A 26905-nucleotide genomic window follows, 5' to 3' on the forward strand; every position below is an offset into this window, starting at 1 on the left:
GTGAGGTACAATCAGAGAAGGATCAAAACATATGCCCGCACCTTAGACTACAGAGAATTTCCATAGAGAAACACACTTTAGACTGGACCAAATTGAACAACATTTAATGTGTTTTGTAGGTCTGAAATGTATAGGTTTTGGTATCTCAGTTCCATGAATTTTAGGAGGGTAAATTAAGAAAAAAAACAGGAGGAAGAAGAGAAAGAAAACTGAAAAGAATTAAAGAAGGAAGAAAGAGGATGATAGATAAGTGAGTGATGTCCTAATAACCTATTTTGAAGAATGCAAAAATATGACACTTGATCACAAGGCCAGAATCTAAATGACATTTTTTTTAAACTTCTGCTTTACTACCAGGTCATATTTGCTTTCAGATTCTCACAATGATAAGGATTTGGATCAAAATACATATATATTATGGAATGACTGATTTGTTTTCAGTGTTCAAGGCTATTAGCAGATAGGAATCTGCTTCAGGTAGCTGAAAGTTTTTTTAACTGCCTTTATAAAAATTTACTGAGTCTACTATCCCATTGAACATATACAAATTCACCACTCAGTCTTAGAATGGAAAAAATACACAATTCTAAATGAGTATTTGGGGAAGAATTATTGATATCCCTTATTGATCTCCTGCTCTGCAGGAGCTTTTCACAACTACCATCCATGTGGCAGAAAAATGTTATCTCCTAATATTACTTGTCTTGCTTAGTGGATTGGTCTATTTTTATCAGCTTCTGAATGAGGTGTCATAATCTGATGAATGAAAAAGCAAAAGTCAAAACTGTGAAGTCTCAGTGTCAGCCCAGCATTTATTTTCCATAAGACAGACGTAAAGGAGAGGCAGCTGCCCAGAGGGTTTCTAGCTGGGATGGAAAAATTGTGGGTGGGCATCAGGTCAGGAGGATCATAAAGAAAAGTCAGTGCACTTTTAACATCTTTTTAGTTTACCGTGTACCATGTTTTTACTTAGAATTTATAAAAGGAACAAGTAGGAAGGAGATGGAACTCTGAGATCACTGTAGGCAGTAGAACAGACAGTGAGTGGCCCTGGCTTTCAACTTCAAATCAAAGGGAGAGAATAAGAATGTTGATATATCTTCCTGTATCTTTTGAAAGGGAGGCCCTGGCATGATGAAACCCTGCTAATTTCCTTCAGGAAGAACTCGCTGACTGCTGAAGGAGAAAAGCTCCGCTGCCAACTATTTTATTCCCTGTGAAAAGAAAAGCAGAGGGAGGCAGACAAGCCTGAGTAACCTGCTTCAGAGAGTATACAAAAATGAAATGAAGGAATAGCAAAGAAGAAAAGGGATTCAAATAAGAAAGATCAAGGAGGGGAGCGGGGAGAATGCTTAGCAAGGCCTTAGCAAAAATAAAGAGGTTTGAGAGTGGATAGGGATCACCACAAAATGAAGAAATGACACAAAAGCCGGAAATAAAATAAATGGAAAACTCCCGAGTGTGCGCACGCACGCACGCACACACACAGATACACACAGAAAAAGAAAGAAAGAAAATGAAATTATAAAAATAGCAGGAAGGAGAAAACACAGCTCTCTTATTATTAAAAAAAGGGACTTTAAATTTGAAAGTCAGTATTTTGAAAGTACTTAATTTGATAATTATACAAAAGGAAGTGAAGCTGGAATCAGAATTAATTGGTGATGGTCATTGTTGTGACAAGGTCACTCCTGGGGTCGGTAGACAGTTCAGTGAATGTACATCTATCAAGAGAAATGTTGATAAATTCTACAAACAAAGTGGAAGAAACTTATTACACTACTGTCTTATTAAAGTTTCCAGAGAGGAACGTGATTATCTTGCATTTTATATAGTAGGTATGTTATTTGATTGGACAGCTGACTTTGAAAAGATAATTTCCTGATGTTCTAAGTGAGTGTGATTTGATCAGCCCAGGGTTAACAGCTGACATAATTCCTGTAAGACACATTTGTGGATGGATGAATGTTGTATCTTACCGTGGTTTGCATTGTAACCTTTGCCCTGGTAGAAGGGGAAATTAGTCACCTTGTTAGCAGGTAGAGAGACACCTAAATTAGGAGGCCCACTAAAGTGTGGGTCCTTGTCCCCTGCTGTGAGAGAATTGGCAGCAGAGGCAAAGGGACAAAGTAAATGGCTGCTTTCCCATCAATGGCTGCTCTATTGCTCAGAAGAGGAAGAGGCAAGAAAGGCGCTCAGGAGAGGAAAAGGCGCTTGAACAGGGAGCCGTCAGTCAAGATAGCCTGTGGAGACAGCTCTGGCCCAGGTGGGGCCACGTGGACTTTTATGAGAGGCTTCTGCCATCATGTCCTCCTTCCAGGTGTGATGGAGCCAATCAGTTCTTGTACCAGCTTTTCAGTCCTTTTGTAGGCTTTTCCAATTGTTGTCATGGCAGTTGTCAACTGTCATGGCACTGGTGGGTGTGTCATTTAGCATGCAAATACTACAGTGAGCATATACTGAGGCTCAAGGTCCACTGGAAGTCAGATCCTCCACCATCTTGCTCTTTGTTGGTTCTAATCAGTTCTGGTTCCTTCTCTTTGCAGCTACCTCTTGAGACTGAGATAAGAATAATCAGTTGAGGGCAGGGCAGGGGTATGATCCTGGGGGCAACAACCTTGGTAATAAAAAGGAAAGTTGCTTTTAATCAGAATGTCTACAGTCTGGTGGAACCAGCATCCCCTCCAAAAAAATCTCCGAATATTCTGTTCAGCCGTTAAAGTTTTAAAGGAAAATGGGGGAACAATCTCAGTTAATCGCTGGTATAGGTGATCAGAGTCATTGCCACCCCCTAGTGCTTGCAGGCTTGTCCTAATCAACTGCTTGATCCTGCTCTTCTAGGACTCAGGGAGGCCTGGGAGACTTCAGCTTTTCTGTAAACAAGAGGTAGGGGTTGAGGGGGTGTGATCCAGAAGGTCCTGCTTGGAGTAAGTCTCATGGAGATAGAGCAGCAGTGATGTGCTAAGAAATAGATTTAAAGACTCAGTAAATAGTTAACAAACCTAGTAGAAAAAACATCTGACTTGGTCAAGAACTATTGAAACTATTCAAATAATTGAAATACAAATTTTGTGAGAAAAAATGAAAAAAGAGAGTAAATCCTACATATTTGCTTTTATTACAAAATTATTCCTATGACACAAATTTTCATGTTACATTTCTCATTTAAAACACTAACTATCCTTCAGGTTTTAGCTCAAGTGTCACTTCTTCCTCATCAATTTCCTGATACTCTTTCCTCCCTCATTTTAAAGTCTCCATCTTTTATACCTTCATTATCCCTATAGTTCTCCTAACTTAAAACTTATCACACTGGATTGTAATTGACAATTTATTTGCTATAATACCAACTTGACTGGAGGCCAAAGTCAAGTTTACCTCACTGCTCTGGCTGTAGGATTTGGCACAGTGAATGCAAATAAAAGACACAGAAAATACTTAATGAATGGCAATAGCTAATATTAGTAGAACTTTTTATGCGTCAGATATTATAAGAGGTTTAAATACGTTATTTAATGTGCACAACTCTAAAATTTAAGTACTATCTTTCTCCCCATGTTAATAATAAATAAACTGGAATTTTATCACTTGTTCAGAGTCCTGTAAGAAGCAAACTCAAGAGGTCTGTTACCAGAGTCAGGCTCTTAGCCATTATGTTGTACTTCTTCTCAAATAGAGGAAATGAAGAGGTGACTATCTAGCACTTAACAGGTCATGTTGACATCATTTCTTTATGTATCATCTCTAGTGCTAGAAACTCATCAGGAACAAAACAATGTCTGCTTCATGTCTCTTGTGCCATTGTGGCACAATGTCTGACTCTCCAACTCAAAAGGTAGAGCAATTCTGTAAACTTTGAAGAGGTTTGATGTAGAAAAGTGCAGTGAATTCACGTGATCAGTATGAATTCACTTCTGTAGGAGTTGTTTTTGAGAATAATAAAGATCTTAAATGAGACTAACATCTCTGAAGAAGGAATTTTGGGAAAATGTCAGAAGCTCGTTTTAGAAATCAGAACAAAATGCTTTTCAGAGAGCTTTGAAAGGAAGAATGGGCAGTATAGTGCACATCCTTGAAAAAAAATAAAGAAAATTTAGGAAATATATTATGAATGATCTTAAATATTCCAAAAAGTTGTAAAATTAGCAATCAACTATCTGTTAAGGTTAGACATGATGAAGAGTTCAGGAATAAGAGTCAAGTATAAACTTGATTACTATGAACATTGTAGCATGTCATTTAATGAATATATGAATGCATTTGTGCTGTTTACATCTATTATCTTTTAAACCAAGAAAATAATCAGTTGTAGTGCTAAGAGAAAGCCTTTAAAAATACTGGAAAAGCCAAAATTAAGCCATTTATTTTCCTCTTTTTTTTTTAAGTGTTTGCAATGCATGAATCTCTAGTGTGTAATAATGTGTGTACTGTGTGCATGCTGGCATTTAGGATTCTGGGGGAAAAGATCAAGATAAATGTCCAATAGAAGGTAGCTTCAATGAGGACCATGTCACTGTATATATTGATACATCTCTAGTGCCTAGAATATTAGAAGGTATGTATTAGATGCAAAATAATTGTTTAGAAATAATAATAATGTATGAGTAAAATGTGAATGTATCCATCTCCTAAGAGCTTGCTTCAGTAGAACTAGATGTAATATATTAGAGTGTTTGCTACATGCAATAGAAGAAGAGAAATCAAATCTGTGAAGTAATGAAAACCATTATTGAGAAAATGAACCTTCAGAAATGAATAGAACAAAATATGAGAGGAGATTTTACACTAGAAAATTCTGATGTTATCATTTGACTGGTTTAGATTTATTAAATGATCATATTATCCTCTACAATAGCCCAGACTCTCAACCAAAGGTAAAATTGAACAATAAATAACATGTTACCTTGCTACTCACAGGGACTTAATTATTATAAAGTCTGATGCCTTAATAGATATAATAGCTCTTATTTTTCCCAGTGTGTGTTCCATTTCAAAAATGTTGCTTTGCAGATGGCAAAATAGAATATGATATGCCACAACTTAGTTTTGTATAATGTGTTGCTAAATGATCCATTTTCTTTTCATTCAGAAACAGAGGAACACAACTTAGAAAATATGCAAAAATGGCAAATTATGCAGTGTCATTAGTTTTCATGGCAACTGAGGATTGAGAAATACTTTGATTTAAACAAAATTCTATATATAAGTAGAAAGTAGTAAAATCAGAATATATTTGTACTTTATAAAGTGCCTTACAGTAAGTTCTAAAAGAATTTTCATAAACAGTGTCAGAATTGAAAGAAGATAATATTTAATTGAAATATATGCATTATCATATATTTAAATTAAATATAAGTAAATAAGATAGAATAAGTGCATTGTACTTTAGTACCTTGTGTAATAACCATGGTTTAATGGAAAGAACACTCAACTTGGAGGCCAGAGATCTGGATTCCAGATCAATATTTAGTCCTGACAAACTCCTTGGGTGATTTTTGGACTAATAACTTCACTTCCTTGGGCTTCAGTGATCTTAACTGTAAAAGGAAGCAGTTGAGCTAGGGGATCCCTGTGTGATATCCTTTAGCAACATTCTGTGATCTGGGACAGCCATAAGGAGCAATGAAGGAAAGAATACAACAGCATAGGTAGATCTAGAAAAGGGGAAAAAGAGATTTACAGGTGTGTTTGAATGATAGTAACTGGACACTTTGTTGTAAACTGATCTCTCTTCTGTGTCAAATTTGCAAATTTTATTATGCATTGTAAAGTTTGCTGGGGAAAAACTCAGTAATGGTAGAAAAAGAGAGTATTCTGAAAGATAATATTCACCAAACCAATGAAAATTGCTAAAATCAAAACATCACTGTTACTAATTTTGCTGAGCAAAATTGGTTTCCAGTAAGTGCTATTTGGATTGTTAAGAAAAATATTTTGGATTTCACTCTTAAGGTTATTTAATCTTAAGGTTTCTATAAAGGTTGAGACTCATAATCTGGTTTCCTAGTTAGATAATCTGAAGCAGAGATCCTTTCCTTCTATCCCAGAGGTTCTCAAACTTGACAGTCAATCAGAAACACTTGGGACTCTTATAAACAAGAAAACAAAACAAAAACAAATGAAAATTTTATTTCTGGGCTCTACTCGGGACTAACCAAATCAGAATTTGTGGGTGACGGGACTCAGACACCAATTTTTTTAAAAGCTTCCCCTACTTGATTTCATTGGGCAATTAGAAGAACCACTGAAAGTTCAATGCCCCCCCCCCCGCCCAATATGGGCATTTAATTCATTCAGAGGAGATTAAATGTAGGCTTAGACTGACCTTGCTAACATCTCTTACTAATCCTAATAGTGTGGAGACAGCTATAGTGGTCTACCTTAGCATTTTCCTTCTGAAGAGACACATGGGAAAAGGTCTGGGTTACTATCCCATAAGAAAGGAAGGCAAATCATTTGTATTAATAACATGCATTTATGGTTCTTGAAAGTGCCACCACTTTTATACTTAGTAAAGTTTTACATTTTATTAAATGTTGGATTTTTAAAGCTACAGTATACATTTATAATCTAATTCAAATCTTTCAGTTTGCAGATAACAAACTTAAGGCTTAGAGAGTGAAAATGCCTTGCTCACAGCAACAGGACCAGAAATTTTCAGAGCTAGATCAGGATCCAAGTTTCCTGATGCATGTTACATTACACGTTAAACCCTGCTGCCCCCTGACATTTCATATTCCTACCACAGAAAGGACTCCGAAATGTTATAACTGTTAGGAAGTTTGGCATTAGCAACCTCAGTACTCTAAATCCCTTAATATAGAATGCATTTCTGCATATTTGCTACCAAAGCAGTGTGTATTTTATTAACATTTATTAATCACCTAAGTGAATGTTAACCTATTATGAATCTTACCATCTTATGTTTGTCAAACACTTTCATGACCTATCAAGAAACTTTTCATTTAAAAAATCACTTTGAAATTTTAAAGAAATATATAGACAATGGTAATGCCAACAAAAATGACAGTTTGTGACTTGAGCACTAATGAGGATTAGGTGAGAAAATGTGTACCAAGGGTTTAGCCCATTGCCAAGCAGAGAGTAAGTACTCATTAAGTGGTCACTGTTGCTAGTATCATCAATAGTTATCAGGACCTTAAAGCTTTTTATACCAAATGGTATTTAAAGGAGCATTAAATAGAATGAAAATGTAGTAGTTAAAAACACTGATTTCCCAACTGTTGACATTAAAATTATAGCAAAGTTGGTAGAGACCAAGGAGGTTGAAGTGGGTTATCCCAAAGTAGGGAACATGGGGGACTGGAGCCTGGGCCAAGAAAGGATAACCATATAAGAGGGGAGAAAGTGCAGACAGTTGGGGCTTGCATGGAGTGAGGAGGGTTTCCCTGTAGACAGGCAGTGGCAATAACAAGAGAGTTCTTATATACAGGACACTGCTCAAGTAGTTACATATATAAGTTAGAGGGAGGCAGGTTTCTTACTATCTGAGAAGGAGGTTAGAAAGATGGAAAAGGAGAAAACCTGTGATGTAAGATTATTATTGGAGTATGGCCATGTGTAAATGCATATGTATAAAATCTGTGTTTGCAAAGATGTCACATATAATGTATATAAGTAGGTGTATGCATCTAGAAATCCCCTAGCTCTGCCACCACAAGGGCCTCAATAGCGATGATCGGAACTAGAACCCAGATCTCAGTTTCCAAATTGTATTTTCTACTATAAAGAACTAAGAGTTTGGAGAACTAATTCCAGTGTTGGAGTTAGAGAAAGTACAAGATGAACCTAGAAAATCTCACTGTACCAGAAAATAAGAAATTGCTCAAATAATGATTGGGATGTAGAAGAGGACACGGAAGCCAGTGCGAATAGGTCAACTGGCCAAATTGGGATAAATCTAGAAATAGAATAAATAATGGTAGTAGTGGATTATAATCCATTAAAATAATAGGAAACTATGAAACCATACTGGTGTGGAAGGAAAGAAGGAAGTGGAAAAAAAGAAAAAAAAAAGAATTTTGAGAATTAGGATGTTTACATAGTCCTGAAATACTTCTCCCCAAAATGCCTATTAATTACAAAGGGAAAAAATAATAATTTTATAGCAGTGAAGTCTGGCAGATACCACTTAAATCAAAACTAATATCACCAGTAAAAGGGCATGTTGGATGTATGTGCCATTTGATAGGATGAAATGAAAAAAAGACCATTATCTCTGTGATATTTTCCCAAAGTTGCAGAGCTCTAATCTTATCAAGAGGAAATATCAAACAAGACCAAGATAAGGGGTATTCTACAAAATAACTGATTCACAATCTTCCAAAATGTGGAGGTCATGAAATCTACAAAAAGGGCTTAGGATGACTGAAGGACACTAAAGAAACCTGACAACCAAATGCAAAATGTACTTCTGGACTGAAAGTTTTTATAATAAAGGATATTATTGGGACAAATGGGAAAAATTAAATGGAGTCAAAGGTTAGATGGTAACAATGTATCAATGTGGATTTTTTTTTTTAATGCTTGTATTCAGGTTACTTGAGGATATACTGGTTAGTAGATAATGCACACTAAAATATCTGTGAGCATTACATTGACAACTAACTCTTAAATGGTTCAAGAGAAATCAAATTTTCTTTAACTCTACTTGGAATTTTTGCTACTTTCTAACAATATAAAATTAATAATAATAAAAATAATAACAGCATCAACATTAACAAAAACACCAAGTATTGGCAGCCTTTGAGCTGACCAAGAATGATGGGTAGAATTTAAATCCTTCTATGTCCATCCTCTCTACTCTACCTCTGTGTCCTACCCCTCTATCCCTGTCCCCTGCCATTTCTGACATGTTAGATCTCTTTTAATTATGAACCATATTTTTCACTTTTGTGCTTTTCATTATAGGCATAAGTATATAAAATACTAGTTAACTGACTTATTAGACTATATTAAATAAGAGATTTGTGTATGAATACACAAGATAGGAGGTTTTTAGGTTTACATGGACAAGAGGCGGTTACTCAGGATGAATATAGAGTGTTTCTTGGCTGAGGCTTCTAAACACACGGGATAGAACGTACACTTTAAATTAGTATTTATGAATTCCCTGAGATCTGAGAAGCTGTTGAAAGATGACTATTACTAACCAAAGACATGTGGAATGATGTCTTTTGTGTGGAAAACAAAAATAGGATGTTATGAGATGATGATCAGGGCTGTGGATAAAATGTATCAGGATGACAACTGTTACACATTTTTAACATGACTTGTGGGAAAATAATGGCTCAAACAGGGGAGTCCAGGTACCTGGAAACACAAAGTGGTTTACTTCACAGTGAGTACATTCAGGCCTGGAAGACAGACAGAAACCATTTTAAACTTCAGATTTGCCAGATTATTTTTGTTATTATTTCAATGCCTTTATCTATAAAATGGATACAACTTGTGGGTTGTTTTGAGCTGAATGTATTGGAGATTGGAATGATCTGCTTGGAATTTTGACTCACATGTGCTTAACATGTAGCAATTTCTCCCACTGCTCCTCATCTCAGTATCGTGCTTTCTTGTTATCAGAGTGTGCGAGTTTGAGCTTCATAATACGCCTGTGAGGAGCAATCTCATCTCTTCCAGATGAATAAAGTAGACAGCAGATACAGTTACATGATAATTCTGCATAAGGGCAATAAAGATAATAACAGGTGATACATATTGAGCGTGTATGTATCAGGCACTGCGGTAATGCCCTTATATATCACAACCCTATCTATTATATGTTATTATTCTCATCATTTAACATGTGATCGAAGGCTTGGAAGAAAGTTTAAGGATTTTTTTTCCCCAGATCACATTACCGATATGTAGTAGAACAAGATAAAACTACACCTATCTGCTACCCACAATTCAAGGAATTGCTATACTCTACTGCCTTACTGTAAAAAATGGGTATGTGTTGTCATTACTATTCATAGAAATAATATTTAATTTGCAATGTTTAATATTTTTATAAAATGTTTATATATAGTCAAAATTACTGTATCCTTACAACCTTGAAAAGGGGATGTGGCTCAGTTTACCCCATTTTTGTTTTTTAGAGATGAATTGAGACTCAGATAAGTTAAATCACTGGTCCAAGATTGCAGATTAGCTGAGACACAGTTCAGGTCTTCTGACTCTGAACGTAGGGCTCTTCGCCAAACTGTAGGTTGTGAAAGTAGTAGAACATTGGGCTACTGTCCCTAGGAAACAAGCTAAGAGCATTTCAGTTCACTTTTGTGGCTGATAACAGAGTTGTTGTTTGTTTGTTTGTTTGTTTTTTAATCAGTTTTCTTCCCAAGTTATTAAGTTAGGCAGCTTAAATGTGTGTTTATTTTTCATTTTAAATCGACTCTTACAGCATCATGAGAAGTTCACTGCATCTGGGATTTGTTTGCTTTGCTTTGTTTTGTTTTAATATTTGGGACCACTAACACTTAAAGGATGAGAAAAGATTTGGATTGTCTCCTTGAAAAAATGTATACATTCAGAAAGTTTTACTAGAGTTTTGGAATTTTGAAGCTTCCATCAAGCCCATACTTGGATTTGCCATTAAGAATTACTTTCCTTTCACATTCCTATCACCACGGCTGCTACTAACTGTTAGCGTTTATGTTCCAGGCATTGTTCCGAATGCTTTATACTTGATATCTCATTTTATCCTAATAACAGCCATATGTTATAGTCACAATTATCATTCCAATTTTATATATGAGGAAATCAAGTTGTAGATTGCATTCTCATGTGTATTATTGTTCCAAAATTATCATCTTTGAGCTCCACCTGTAATTGTCTTTCATTTCTTGTATATATATTCTTCCAAATAATTTATTAAAAGGTTGACTCCAACTCTGCTAGAAATGATCCTCTAGGAAATCTATTTTGTGCACATCTACATCTTTGGGGGAAAAATGTCCTTTATTGCATACCTGTTTTTTGGTCACTAAGCTGATTTCATTGATGATGTACTATTCACCAGAATAAGGCCCATGGATTAAATATCTTTGTTCTTTTTTTATCATTTTTGTTAAGAAATCATCTATTTTTAGAGAAACTAAACCTTCTAGGCTGCAAAGACATACTATGAAAAACGGTGCTAAATATAATCAAGTCATGAATCATTAATATCCCAAATTGCATATGCTGCTGAATTTAGTACTATAATACAATACAATATTGATGAGGAAAATCCTGAGGCTTTTATCTTTATGGAATCCTTTATCACTGCTAAATGATCACTGTAAATGTTCTGAAGACAGCCTGATGGCTTATCTTCTCACAGGCACCTTACTGTTAAAACGCAATTCCCTTCAAAGAATATGAATTCCTGTGAAACTAAGAAAGAATTGAAGATATTGTACACTCTAGGGCTACTTTTTTATGACAGTCAAATGGCTGTCTCAGTTTGTTGTATGATCTTTCACAATCCAGAGGAAGGAATCAAGATGATAGGGAGTTAGGGAGAAAATAATAGGGATGAGTCTTAATTCTTGTTCTTGATACTGACGACACAGCCTAGTCATATAATTAGAATGTTTCTGGACACAATCCTTGCCATAAATCTCTGTATTGATTGTTGGCCGAAAGATCATGGCAACTAGCCCCTGTCATATTTTGCCATAGAGAAGAGTAGTGGTTCGCTTCTCCTCTAGTGATGCTGATAAATTGATGAACTTGACAAATATTTCATAATTTCATGTAACAGCACTTTGAATATATGTGAGGAAAAAGGAGTGATTCTTTTTTCTCTTCTTCTATTTAAATAGCAGTCGTTTTTTTTTAAGAAGCAAAATCTGAGCTCCAGATCTGTACACTGTTGCTTTAATAGTTTTTTTTTTAATTCCATTGATACCCAAAGAATTGAAGAATTCCTTCTTATTCTAAACTCTTCCTTCTTATAATGTCTATAAAGGCTTAAAACAGAACAAGTCTTATCCCAGCCCAGGACAAATGTCGGCATGCTCTGTAACAGGAGCACACTAGAAAGGGCCATAGTCTCATCTAGGAAAAGTTTAAAAGAGATCCACAGGTTCTCTGATACTACGTTATCTCTTATTCTGATCTATGTTCAAATTATAAAGCTCTGTAAGAATCGGGGAAAAAATCGTAATTACAAGAATAGGAAGGGATTTGAACAATGATCTAAATTCGCAGTCCTCTCTTGCAGACTGGAAAGTCCTAGGTAGGTTGCTTAAATAGTAGTAGTAATAGTTTTTGGTCCTGCCTAAGGATAGCATTATCTGTGAAGCTTTTAAAAGTTACCTACATTAGGTTTTTCCCTTAAATGTTCTGTTTCTGGGCTCAACTCCTGAAAAATTTACTCACAATATTTGGAGATGGGATTTAACAATTGTACTTTTTAAAGAGATCCACAAGTGATTTATATGTGCAGTCAAGGTTAAGACCATAGCATTAAGTAATTTTGCCAAGTCTACAAATTTATTAAGTAAATGACAAGAGAGAAAACATATCTCTAAAGGCCTGATATTTGGGTTGTTTTATTCCATGTCCTTTTAATAAATTGAGTTAAAAGCATCATTCTATCTCCCAAGAGCCATACGTTTGCTAACCAAAATGTTAGTGCAATAGTAACCAAAAGACTTAACACTTCTGTAGGTTGATAATAAATACAATTATACTAGTTATTCATTGCAAAATTTGTCATTAGATTTAATATGCCATGGTGTGTCCTTAATTCCTACAAGAACAATGCAGCATGCAGTAGTGTAATGAGTTGGGAAGGGTCTTTGCATGAGGCAGATATGATGGGGAAGAAGAATTCAAAGAAAAGTGAAGCAGTAACAGATGGAATTGTACTTCTGACCATGTTACAAACTATATATTCAGTAAAACCCTTTTGCCCAATACATTTAAATTTTTCATAAATTATAACACATATTCTCTTTTCAAACTCTCTTTCAAGAGAGAAAATCAATCCCCAAGTGCAGATGAATAATTGAAACAAAACTTTTAAATGAACTTGAAGTCAAGAGCACCCTATGGGCAAATGCCACATACAAGATTAACTGGCACATAGATGTTCTAGACCTTGGGTCCAGCTTCCAAATGTAATCCTTTAAATAAAGCTGGGCTACCAAAAGGGGCTAGACCCACAGTCAAAGTGTAGGCCGAGGGTTATTAAAGGGGACATCTAAGGAAAACTTTCTCCCTCTAGAATGTCTCTGTATTACAAAAAATCTTATGACAATGATGGTAATAATAATATTAAGACTTTGCAGCATTTAAGGCAAATATCGACATAGTTTACGTATACCCAAATACATCACCACAATGAATGTAAACAGACTAAAACATCCACTTAAAACATCTAGAATATTATCGATTATATTTAAAAATACAAGTATATGTTATAAGAACTCAAAACATTGAAAGTAAAAAGATAGGAAAAATAAAGATACGCCAGGAAAACATTAACTAAAGTTGAAGTATTAATATCAGACAAAATTATATTTAAGATAGATAACATTAATAGAGAGAATCCTTATTTAATATGAAAATATGCATGCCTAGAATGATGTAATAATTCCAAACATATATGAATCTAATAATACCTTTATAAATTATAAAACAGAACAACTAAGTTTAAGATGCAACTCATGAATTGAGTACCTGACAGGTCCATCAGAGAAAAAAGTTAATAAAGATGTACACTATTTTAAAAATACAGTTAACAAGATTAATAATTGAATAAGCAAATGTTGACCTCTTCACCCAACAATTAGAGAATATACTCTATTTTCAACTGTAAAAATGGTAACCTGCTAACTAAAGTCTCTACCCTTATGCTATAAATTAATAACAAAAATATATATTTTTTGTTTATAAGTACTTTAACTCATTCGTCATAGAAGAAACAATAATGTGTTTAAAAATATTTAAACTGAAGTATAATGAAAATACATTAATATTGGTATAATGTAGCTGTAATAATAGTCCAAGAGGAAGTTACATTTAAATTTTTGTATTAATCTACATACCCACCGGCAGTGCATGAGGTTTCCCTTTTCTCCACACCCTCATCAACATGTTATTTCTTGTCTTTTTGATGATAGCCATCTAACAAGTATGAGGTGATATATCACTGTGGTTTTGTTTTGTATATATATGTGTGTGTGTGTGATGGAATATTACTCAGTTATAAAAAAAAAGAATGAAACTTTTGCCATTTCCAAAAACATGGATGCACCCAGAGGATGTTATGCTAAATGAAATAAGTCAAACACAGAAAGGCAAATACTGTATGTTTTCACTTATAAGTGGAATCTAAAAAAATCAAACAAATGAACAAATACATCAGAACAGACTCATAGATACAAAGTATAAAACAGGTGGTGGTGGTGCAAAACATATGAAGGAGATTAAAAGCTACAAACTACTAGATATAAAATAAATAAGTTATAAGGATGTAATATACAGCACAGGGAATATAGTCAATATTTTATAATAACTTTGAATGGAGTATATTCAATACACCTGAAACTAATATACTATTGTAAGCCAACTATACTCCAGTTAAAAAAAGAAAAAATAAATTTTTATACTAAATATATTAGCTAAAATAATAATGGGCCAAGCATACAACTTAAAAAGTTGGAAAAGAAAAAATAAATTAAATCCCATGCAAATAAATAATTGACAAAAAAGAAGGCATTGATGAAAGAAAATAAGGAAAATAAACAATGATAAATTCAAAAATCTAATGAAATAAATTCTGCAGCTTTGGTCAAGAAGATGACTAAACAGTCTTATAAATGAAAAGAAATATGTAACTGCAAATCCCAAAAGATGTTAAAAATATACAACAGAGAATGCTCTGAAAAAAACTGTATGACACTATATTTTAACAAATATGTAGACTATATGAGTCCCAAAACAGACTCAAAAAACACAAGGAATTGACATAACCATTAAAAAAGCTGAGTTGTGAGAATTCTTCCCAAAGCAGGGGAAAAAAAGGCCCATTTGATTGTAGAAGTAAGTGTTACCAAAACTTAGAACAAATTTCCTTAATCTTTTACAAATATTCAGAAGATACTTAATGAGTAATTCTTCCCAACTATAACATAATATTAATATGAAAAACATGACAGTGTTTGAAAAGAAAATTACAGCGAGACAGCTTAATTATAATCAAACTTTTCTCTGTATTGAGTTAAAATCTTATTTCCCATATAGTGAGGCTGTATAGCAGAAGAGGGTGATATCTTGGTCTTTCTAAGCCCAGTTTTCTTGGTTGGAATTCTGACATTGTCCCTCTATCGGTGCCAACGTCTGAAAAAGTTATTTTTCTGTTAGGATTGTTATGAATGTAAGACGATTTAATATATGCAAAGCACCTGGGATGGTGTCTGGCACAGTTATAAGGACTTGATAAACTATGATTATTTTACCATCTTGACCTGCATTCGAGGGTGAACTCATGTAAATTCCATGAAATAGTTCTTTTATAGTTTATAGTCACTTAGCATGCTCCTAAGCACCATCCTCTCATTCTTACTCCTTCACTATAAATCTTGTGTTTTTAAGCTAACACTGTTCATACCTTTATCTTCTTCATATAGCTTTGTTTAGACCCAACAATCTTATGTCTTTTAACTGGGGTATATCCTAGTTCAAGCATTTTGAATCCAGGATTCACACGTGGGATTCAGGTAGTCTGTCCATAAGTATGCATAACCTTGTTTTTTTCTGGAGAGAGGAGCCATAATTTTCATTACATTTATTCTGACAAAGAATGTCTATAATTGTTCCCAGAAGGAAACACAACATTCCTGTATCTAAATTGGGCTCGGTGAATCCTCTAAAGACCCCCTTTTTGGCGGCAATTGTTAAGTACACTTTTAGGAGCTTATCCTTAGAGAAGCATTCTTTTCTTGTCTTTCTGAAACTGAATTTTGACATCCAAACTTTGTTCCCTCCCCAGAATGGAAAATATAATTATTTTTCTGCCTTACTTTGTATTTTCCTGAAAAATTATATCCGCTATGTTGAGAGATGCTCTCTTTAAAGATAAAATTATTCTTTTCAGGCATCACAATGGTTTCCAAGGCAACTCAAGTAACTTACTAGGACAAAATTGTTCTCATTTCTCACTGGGGGAGAAAGTTTCTAAGAAGTTGTCATCACGCCTAGAGAAAATGGAATGTAAAATAATGTCACAGTTGCTCTTTATGTTTGCCTGTCTTGGCTATCTCGCCAGGAGCACTTGGAAGAACTAAAGAGCTGTTGCCGAATGCAAAGAATTTTAATGGTCCATATAAAGTTAGACAATATTGCTACATCCTTTCCTTTTGAATGGTAAGTCTGTGAGTAATAGAATCCTTGGGGATGTTCCTGTGCAAAGCAGGGTAAGGTATAGTTTGGTGGTGCCGAGCTGCATTATTTGAGGGGAGGAGAAAAGCAAATGACGGCAACAAGAAATACAAAAAAGAAGGAAAATGTAAGACAGCCTCAGGTCCGTGTTTGCATGTCCAGATTCAGGGCTTCACTCTTTGGCTTATCTCACCTCCATTTTGAAATGCGATATTCTTGGGAGGTAAAACACAGTTAACACTCATCAATCATAATAGCTGAACTCAATCATATTTCTGTGGTTCATTATAGTCTATTGGGATATTTCTACTCTCAACCCACTAATTAGCCAGGAACAAAATACAAGTGAGCTCCAGTTGTCCTGGTCTTGGTCCATGCAGACACCTGTTTCTGCTCCCGCTTATCCCACATCCACCACCACTTACTTGACTCTTACTGTTATCTCACTGCTTCCTTATTTCCAGCTAATAATCTTCATTAGTATGTAGTACAAAGTTGATCAATATCTATCCATGCTATTATAATTCAAATGAAACAAAATTCATAAAGGCCTAAATTAATATTGGAGGAGAAGGAAATTGAGTTGTACAGAAGGAATTACTCTTTGTCCCAAATCACTTTCTCTCTATGTGTATGCACCTTTACTATAGAGGTTGCCACATTTAACTGCACTATTACTTTTCCTGAACCTCTTGTCTCCCCAGCTTACCCCATTCAGGACCCTACCTCTCACCCCTTGGCCCAGACTAGGTGCTTAAGACATTTTTAAAGGTAAATAATAAGTAGATGGAAAAATTGGGAGAGAAGGTCCCTCAAGGTTAAATCTAATATGATTTTTAAAAGGCATTAATTATATTCTACAACTAAATGATTGTGAAGAAAACAAGCTTAGTACAAGTATTAGTGGTTTTTCATGTTGTAAGATCTGTGTCATCACAGGAAGACAGTTGTTACGTGCATCATGTTTGCACTGGATCTAAATGAAACCTGGGCACGTGGGAAGCTCGTCTTCCAACTTAGTATGGTAGCTCATCATGGTTCATTATTTATTACTCTCAAATTTGGCATTCATCCTACACAGCAAAGAACTACCCCATTCCTTGTGGTTAAGTATCACATACACACATTTTGTCAAAATGGATCGTAGATATATATGTAAGAGCTGAGATGGACAGTTGCTGCTAGTGGTATCAATTCCAATCTTAAAACCTGTTTCCCAGGATACAGGACAGCAACAGAAGCTGAGGAACATATCTTGGCTTCAAAAATTCTTTTGAAGAGTTAGTGAGCAACCCAATTAAGTGACAGAACATAAATTATGGACCATAATGTTTTTTTTAAAAAAAACATAAATTAATAAAATAATACATTCCCACCAAAGGAAGGAGGAAGGATTCGTTTTATGAACCAGTAGAAGCCACTTCTCATCTTATGATAAAAGAAGACTCTGAAGAGTAAGAGATTTCAGGCTCCCAGGGGTGTAGGAGGTATAATTTTCACTTGCATTATGGTAGTCTTGGTTAATGGCTATTCTTTGGTTTCGCTATATTTTTGCTTTTGGCAACATTTCAAAGAAGCACTGGGTTTAATATACATTTATGAAGCTCTGAAGCTGCTTTCTCTCTTTCTCTCTCTTCTTATCAACCCTGCCGTTGTTCAAGTTTTGGTGTTCTCTCTTCTGCCCCTGGTGTTCTTAACTAAAAACTGTAACAGTTGACCTACCTACCCTTTCTACTGAAGTTTAAGCTTGCTTTGGGTGTGGCTATGGACTGCAAGCTCCTTGGATTTCCTTTGACAAGTCTGCTTTATTCTCATGCAGACTTGAAATCCTCCTGTTATTTGGAGGTGTCCTGTGAGATACAGTCTCACTGTTCTGCTTTTTGTGATGCTTGTTTGATAAGAAACTTGGGGGAAGTTCTCAAGACTGCAAGGTTCCAGGAAATCTGTTGTCTTCTTACCTCAGAATTTCCTTCCACACATATGCACAAAGAGAGGAAGACTGCCATCTTATCTCTATTTATCAGCATCAGTGGTTTTCAAGCTATGATACAATGAATCACCTGGGGGTTCTTTTTAAAATGTAAATTTGGTCAGTTCTGATGTGGAAACTGAGTTTAATATCAATGTAAGCGAAAACATCAAGCAATTTTTTTCAAATATGTTACTCTTTGAGAAATATATGTACATATACTCTAAATCTTCCTGTTTTAATGATGCCATGGCCAGGATCCCCATAGTTCTCATTACACCTTGTCCAGCCATCTCAATAACAAAGGGTTTCTATTTGCACTCCTCCGACACCTTTGGGACCATCATCACAAATAAAATCTAGGGCGGAATGCTGCAAATGTTCTGCCATGGTGACACCTGCTTTGGACCTGAGTGTAAAAATTTTACAGTGAATTAAAAACCTCCCCAAAAGTGCTTTTAAGCTTTAGTACTTGCCACTTGTTCCCGTAGCTATTTCTAGCTCCATTGAACCTTTCTGTCTTCAACTCTTGTTCCGGTGGACTCATCTCACTAACTTTGTCAAAGGGGTCTAGCAGGTGTTAAAAATCATGACTCCCTAATTGAAGATTTCTCCTGGATCTAATCAGGAGAATGGAAGAGCAACAAAATAGGGTGAATAATAGAACCAGCTATCTAAGAATTTGCTCTCAATGAGAAAGAATTTGCTCATTGATTTGGCCTTGTGATTTTCTTGCATATTTGCCAGGCATCTTTGGTACCTCTCCCAAATCACCTTTGGGAATCTATCCCCAAAATGGGAGATCTTCCACCCTATGACAGAGTCTTCTTAAGTCTTCCTTTGGGACTTCTGAGAGCTGTTTGAGTAATTTGAGCAGATGTAGAATTAAAAACACTCAGCCCCACACATACTAGCAAAACAAATGAAAGGGCAGCTTAGATTGCAGAGGGTAAAATGGTATTAATGTTGAATAGAAGCAAATAAATTAGTCTTTTAAACAGAAGGATGTTCATTTATTTCATTGATCTGCTATGTGAAACTCGTTTCATCATTGTTGTTGTTGTTGTTTTATTTTGTTTTGCTTTTTACGAAAACATTCCCACCCTGTCTGTTTTAACGTTGTATGATCTAAGTAGAGCCCCACCTCCACTTTTCCTCTGAATTCTGTTCTGCCAGAATTTTGAGTACTTACAGGATATTTTGGAGCACTAAGCTACCTTTAATAGTAACTGTAGTGTAATCTTGCCTGTTTCTCTGCCCTGTCTCCTGAATTTCCGTGGGTCCTGCCGGTTTTCTAACTCTCGTTCTGCATCCACCCTATACGTATGAAAATCTTTGAGTATATCAGTTCCTATATATATGCATATATGTATACACATACAAACTTTTCTTGTAAGATAGCTACCATCTGTTTCTGTTGCTTGCATGCAGGAAACCTGTCTCTTAAAGGTAGAATTTCCTCGTTTTTAACTAAGGACTTGAGTGAAGAAACTTCTGATAAAGCCTCCTCCAAAGTGTCCTGAATTCTCTGTGTTTTGATGGCCCAAAAATTACCTAAGACATTTAGTCTATTTTAACCTTGGTCACAGACTATCATTTATACAAAAGTCCTAAGGAGATCGCTCTTGGATAATATATTTTATTGAAAACAAAGATTCATGTGATTGGAGTCTTTATCTTGATCATCTTCTTGGTAAGAAATCCAATTCTCTACTGGCATCAAAGATTGCAATCCAATCATTGTAGAGAAACAATGAAAATATAAATTGGCCATGGGATGAATGTCTGTTTATTCAGTTAACGATCTCTTCTGAAAAACATTTATGTTACTTCCATATTTCATGTTGGATAATGAACAACTTTTTGCCTCCTGATTCTTTTTCCCCTATACTATTTTTAGGCTCATTCTTTAAAAATAGTAATAGAGAGTTACAGTGTAATAAGAACCTCAAGACAGTTAAATATTATTTCCCAAAAGAGTTATACAAGTTTATCATCTCTTTAGTCATGTTCTAAAATACCTTTCCATGATACTTTACTTTCTGTCTCTTACCAAATGCTTCATATTGTCTTTAATATTTTTAAAATAATTTAGTTACATAAAACTGTTGTCTCTTATGAATTTAATTATGTTGATTATTAGTGAGACTGTCAACCACCACGATTTCCTCTATGGAAATGGTCAATTAATGACCTTAAACCACTAAAATGATATTCTTTTTTATCTGGCTATAATTCATCTCTTGAAATTTGGTCATCTCTCTCATCAGTCGGCTACCATCAAACCAGTCATCATGTATACTTGGTTCCAGAGATCACCCTTTCTGTAAGTTATAGTGTCAACCTGAATTTATCCCCTCTGGATACTTCAGTCTTGATTTGACTTGCCAGAAAGGCTTTCCAAGGGAGCCTGAGTTCCACTAGAAGTATCGTGACCTCTCATCACTAGACTCTGTTTAAATCAGGTTCTGGGCTGTCCTTCAGCAAAGAGAAATGTTTCTCAACTTTACTTCCTCACAGAATTGTTTGTGATATTATCACAATTACTATTCCATAGGGCCAGTATTCCTTAGAACCCACATTAAAAATTGTTTAATAGCATCTAGGAAAATTCTTTAATTCTGAACTTTATGAATTCAATGTGAACATTTCTTTGAGAATGACTGACCCACATTTTGGGTGAGCTTTATGTATAATGTGCCATGGAGTTACTTTAGGAAATAATTTTCCCCAACTATGATACAGAGGTCCTTATACAACTATCTCTTCGTTCCTTATCCCACTTTCTTAAGGAGGTGATGGAAACCTAGACTTGTGCTAGCTAAATCCAATTCTGGTCTTCTATGTTTCTCCTCTTCCTGCTTCTCCTCCCCCTCTTCTTACCCAGATCCCTCTTCCCTCTTTGCCACCTTCTTCCTCCTTGTTATAACAGATGTCCAAGTTGTTCTGATTCCCTTTCATGTGTCCAGACACTGTTTTTCCCCACATCACTCTGCACTGGGCTATCGATCTCTCATATCTAAGTAGTCATGATTGTTTGCAGACTGTTCTCAGTCCTTACTTCATAGCACTGAAAAATTCACCTTCTATACCAGTTCTAGTCTAATTCAGTAGCATTCTGAAGGAGGTTTTCTCCATCTAATATGCTTTGCACAATGTTTGGTACTAATTATGGGCACTTATATCCATCTGGAACAATTTCACACTGTATTTGCTTGCTCTGTTTGCTTCAGTCTCAGCTGTGCTCCCTCATCTCAGCGCTTCGTTCCCTGCCCTGGCTGCAGCAGCTCAGCAGTGCATCTACTAACCTATTTAAGGAGATTAAAACATTTTGGAGGATTAGAAGGCATATTTAAAATGTTAATTACCTATCAATTCTTTAATATTCCTCTCTTCCTGCTCTGATCTCCCATTTTATACCCACCAAAACGGAGAGTAATTTCAGCACACTGGAGCAGCAGAAGCACATACGGATTTTTTTCATTAACCAGTAAACTCCACGTTTGAGGAAAATCCCATACTCAATCGGTTATGCTCAGTCTCAGTGACATATGAATATGTGGCATATGCAAACTTGCATTTTTGTGTTTACAAAGCACTCGCACATTTATTATTTTCTTTTATTCTCACACTAACATAGTGAAGAAGCAGACATAATTATAGACAGAGAAACAGAGGGTTAGAAATGTCACGGTACGGATATGTCCATGGTGATAACTTGTAAATGGGAGACCCAGGACTAAAACATATACCCTGTGGATTCCATTTCATGTTCTTTTCCCTCTATCTCCCTATCAAACAAAAAGTGAAAAAAATCTTGGTTTTGACTGTAAAAAGAACCACATTAGAAGACTTTTTCCCTTGCTCTAGTCTTATCAGCCAAGTACAGGTGCACACCACATGAGCAGATGGAAATGCAATTAAGACAGATGTGATGACAGTTCATTCACGGGCTCTAATGCGTTAAAACCCCAGTGCTAGTCTAAAAGCACAGCTCGCAGCAGGCATGCCACTAAGAAGAATCAAATGTGGGCACAAGATTGGTACAAGCTGTAGGTCTTTCCAAATTTTGAAAGTGAAGTGGCGTTTAGTGATTTTGAAATCCCACATCTATTCATAACTTCCTTCAATAGTGAATATTTCCACCATGTTGAACATAATTAGATAAAAATAAAGATAAATGCAGGGTCATTGATTATTTATACACTATAAGCCCAGCATGAAGTAAGTCAGAATAATAGAGTGACAGAAGCTTTGGTCTTCAGTGTGAGCTGTTACACCTGTATTTTTGTGAAGAGCCTAAATTAGTGCTTGGGGCAGGCATTCAGTGTCACTTTCGTCCTTCTTTCCCCAGGAGAACCATTTGATCTTAAATATTTTTTTCAACATTAAAAATTGCTAAGTAGGCCTTCTGGTTGGGATAAATTATAGGCACTGAGGTAGGAGGTGTCAAAATGAACATCTTCATGGGTCCAAAATGGCAAAGCTGAATCCAATGGGGGGGTTAGCCTTGGGGTCTTGCTCTCAACCTTCTTATTACTTGGGAGAAAATTGTAAGAAGGTGCAGAAAGCACAGGATCTTCAGTCAGGTAAAGCTCTCCATCCGGCTTGTGTGGTGTTGTGACCTCTCCGAGTGTCAGTTCAGTTTACTTGTCTGTTAAATAGTAGTACTGCATTTTGCCAGTTACCTCACAGGGTTGTTAAGACGCTTGTATAGGATAATGACTGTGAGAGTTTGCCGGTTTTTAGTGATTCTACATAATTTCCTTCTGTAACATTTGAGCTCTAACACCTGCCAGGAATTAATAAGCATACAAAGACCAACCTGCAAATACTGCAGAAGGACATTAATAAGAGGACATAAAAGGGATCCAGAAAGAATTAAATTTATCCACTTCTTCCTTTCACCCTGCAGTGGTTTTAAAGCTTAAATGTACATAAGATTCTTCTGGGAGTAATGCTCAGATGTTAAGTCCCTGGGCCACAGTAACAGAGATTCTGATTTATCCAGTCTAGGCAGGAACCAGGATTCTGACTTATTATTAAATACCCTATGTAGTTCTGAAGGTGATTTGAGGACCCTAAAGTGAGAAAAAAATTGGCTGAACCCTTCATCTGTGATGTTTTTCACCAGATAGATAATAAGTGTCTTGGGAGCAAGATTCATAATTAATTGATTTTTGCAGACTCATAGAGGTAAGAGGCACAAAGTGGACTAATACTTTTAGCTGAAAAAGGTGCTTCTCATGCATTCTGCTAATTAACTTTAGTGCTAAAATTTGTTATTTACCAGTTTTCACTTCCTATTTTAAGAGTTAAGATTCAGGCTCTAAATTAAGGTGAGAGAAGGGTGGTCAAATGTGGCAGAGATTGAGAGTTCTCCCCTAAAGCTCTTCTGTCTGTTCTGAAAAGATACTCCACTTTTATCTGAGCAAATTGACATCCAGAATAAACATTTTCCACCCTCCTGTTCAATTGGCTGGGCCACATACCAACCCCATGTTCTGGCCACTGTTGTGTAAAATGGAAGAGATACTGGTACCTTCCAGGTTGTATCCACAAAGGAAAAGCCTTTTCTCTTTCTCCCCCTCTACCTTGATGGTGAACTGTAAATAATAGAGGTGAGGACATCATGGATGAGTCAAGGGCGGCATCAGAGAGGTGGCAGCGCATCAAGTGAGAAGAGTCTGGCCCTTAACACCTTCAAGGAATAGAATCACATGGTTTTGACTTCTATGTCAGAAAGTCAGAGAAAAAGAAACTTCTATCTTGTTTAAGATTCTGCTATTCTGGATCTCATCACACAGAGCTAAACGCAGTTTGTTCTAACTAATAAATGCATCAAATAAGCACCCAGGATTAGGGCAATGCAGTATTATAATGGGAATTGCACAGCCTTAGTTACCCACTTGCCAAATGAGTATTCTAGCACTCACCTCATAAGGTTGTTAGAAGAACCACTAGATAGAAATGTGCATGCAAATTGCATGATGAAAATAACATGCGAGTTTGTAAATATACAGTCTTATATTGATTTTTATTACTGGTAAGTGGCAAATCGTTATTGATGACTGTAAGTCATTGACTCTATGATAAAGATACTTCCTTTGCTATGGTTAGTAGAGTAGTTAAGACAGGAAAAAAATCTGACTCCAACTTTTAGCTTTAAGTGAGTCTTGAGTGAAGTCCAGTCTGGAACACCTGGCATGGGAAACACTAGCCCAGTCTATGTTTGGCTTCAGAACCCTGATGAGCTTGCTGAAAACCATAACTGCAAGTCAAGCAGGGGCAATGTTGATTCCAGGGCCCTTAAAAAATGCAAAGGGACTGTTTGTGAAACCAGGTATTAGAAAGGCTATTTGGATGGCTGATTTACTTTTCGTGAAGAGTGTACAGTGCAAGGTTTATGATAAAGGCTTTTTGAATCATATTCCCATCATCATGAAAAATAGCCCTGTCACAGTGCTGCAGCCAGAAAGATTTATGGGTGTGCTTTGACCATATTTGAGAGGGCTGCTTGGTGGTGATACTAGAACAGCATTTGAAGGTAGCCACGTGTTAGTCAAATATTCTGTGTTCTTTAAAGTCATTCAAGGTCGGGTGACAGAGGTGAGAGAATGGGAGTAGTTAACTTAAAATATTTGTACGTGGTATGAACTAGAGATATTTTGCTGTGAGCACAAAACCAGAAGTGCAAAGCCCTAGATTCTGTATAAATCTGGGACAAGTTACTACCTTTGCTTTCAGCAGTGCTTCTCAAACTTGAATGAGCAGCAGCATCACCTGAGGGGCTTGTTAAACTGCAGATAGCCGGACCCCACTCTCAGAGTTTCTGATTCTATAAGTTTGAGTCAATTTGAGGTCCAGTAAATCTCCAGGTGACACTGATGCTGATAGTCCAGAAAACACACTTTGAGACCCACTGACTTGTAGGTAAAGTTATCTCTTTATGCAAACACAGTAATATTATTCCTCAAGGAATATGTATTTTACATAGAAGATCCAATATACTTGGTTTAAATTAATATACCATTTATTTCAGTCTATTGCTTTGTAGATTATGAGGTCAGATATTATTTTGTTTTTAATAAAGTTGAACAAATTTGCTTGTTTTAATAGAGTTTATATTTTAGAGTAGTTGCAGGTTCACAGCAAAACTGAGTTGAAAGTACAGATATTCATATTCCCCCATGTCTCCATATACCTAAGGTCTCCTCTACTACCAACATCCCACAAAGAGCAGTACATTTGTGATAGTCAATGAACTCGCACTGATACATCGTTATCACCCAAAGTTCAAAGCTTACATTAGGGTTTACTCATGATGCTCTATATTACACGGGTTTTAACAAATGTATAATCACATAATCTACCCTATAGTCTCATAGAGAATAGTCTTACTCTTCTAAAAATCCTGGGTTCTGCCTGTTTATCCCTCCCTCCCTCAAACTTTAGCAAACAATTATCCTTTCACTGTCTCCATCATTTTACCTTTTTAAGAATGTCATACTTTTAGACTCTGATAATACGGAGACTTTCTAGATTGACTTCCTCTGCTTAGTAATGCTCAAGTTTACTCCATGTTTTTCCATGGCTTGATAGCCCATTTCATCTTAGTGCTGAATAATATTCCATTATCTGAATGTATCACACAGTTGATTCACTCATTCACCTATTGAAGGATATCTTAGCTGCTTCCACGTTTTAGCAATTATGAATAAAGCTGATGTAAGGATCCTTGTGAAGGTTTTATGTGAACATAAGTTTTTAAGTTCTTTGGGTAAATACCAAAGAACACAATTTCTGGATCATATGTATACATATTTCTGTAAGAAACCACAAAACTGTCTTCCAAAATGGTTTTACCATTTTATTTTCTCACCAGCAATTAATGAGAATTCCTGCTCTATCTAAATCCTTGACAGCATTTGGTGTTGTCAGTGTTTTGAATTTTTGCCATTCTAATAGATGTGTAATGGTATCTCATTGCTGTTTTAATTTGCAATTTCCTAGTGACATATGATACGGATGATACTTGTATTAATGCCTTTTTTTACCCACCATACATGGGTTACAGAATCACTTCTTTAATATTTAAAGAAGAAATAAATGAATGGTAAAATGAATAAAATCAAAACTAGGGATCTAACTTTTAATTGTGAAATTTCTGACACCCTTAGACCCCAAAACTGAGATGGACAGAGGTAAATTTGCCATGAGACCCTTCAGCATCATCATATTGGCAGCTGCCTCATCCACAGCATTCAGCATGCACTCTGAGCACAGACTTATCCTTCAAGAGCAAAGTGCTCATTCACATGCATTCCAAATAGCTGTGCTAATCATAGGTAGGGGAGCTTTTGTATAAGAACTATCCCTCTGTGAATACCCTTAACATGCTGTTTGATCTAAGCCACAAGATCATGAGTTCAAAGCATATTTTCTATAAGTATTATAAATATTAGAGAGCCGAAGGAGCAGGTCGAGGCAACTCCATGACTACTAGGCAAATAAAGAAATTTAAAGCATAAATAAATAAATAGA

The 26905-nt window shown here is 35.8% G+C and overlaps 1 protein-coding gene across 6 annotated transcripts in view; it reads left to right on the top strand.

Annotated features, from left to right (window-relative positions):
• LUZP2 (leucine zipper protein 2) overlaps positions 1-26905 on the top strand; it is a 423019-nt gene that overhangs the window by 295239 nt on the left and 100875 nt on the right. The gene's annotated exons all lie outside the window — the stretch shown is intronic.

The sequence above is a fragment of the Vicugna pacos genome, chromosome 10, assembly GCF_048564905.1.
Source record: "Vicugna pacos chromosome 10, VicPac4, whole genome shotgun sequence".
In the NCBI taxonomy this organism is placed as follows: Eukaryota; Metazoa; Chordata; class Mammalia; order Artiodactyla; family Camelidae; genus Vicugna; species Vicugna pacos.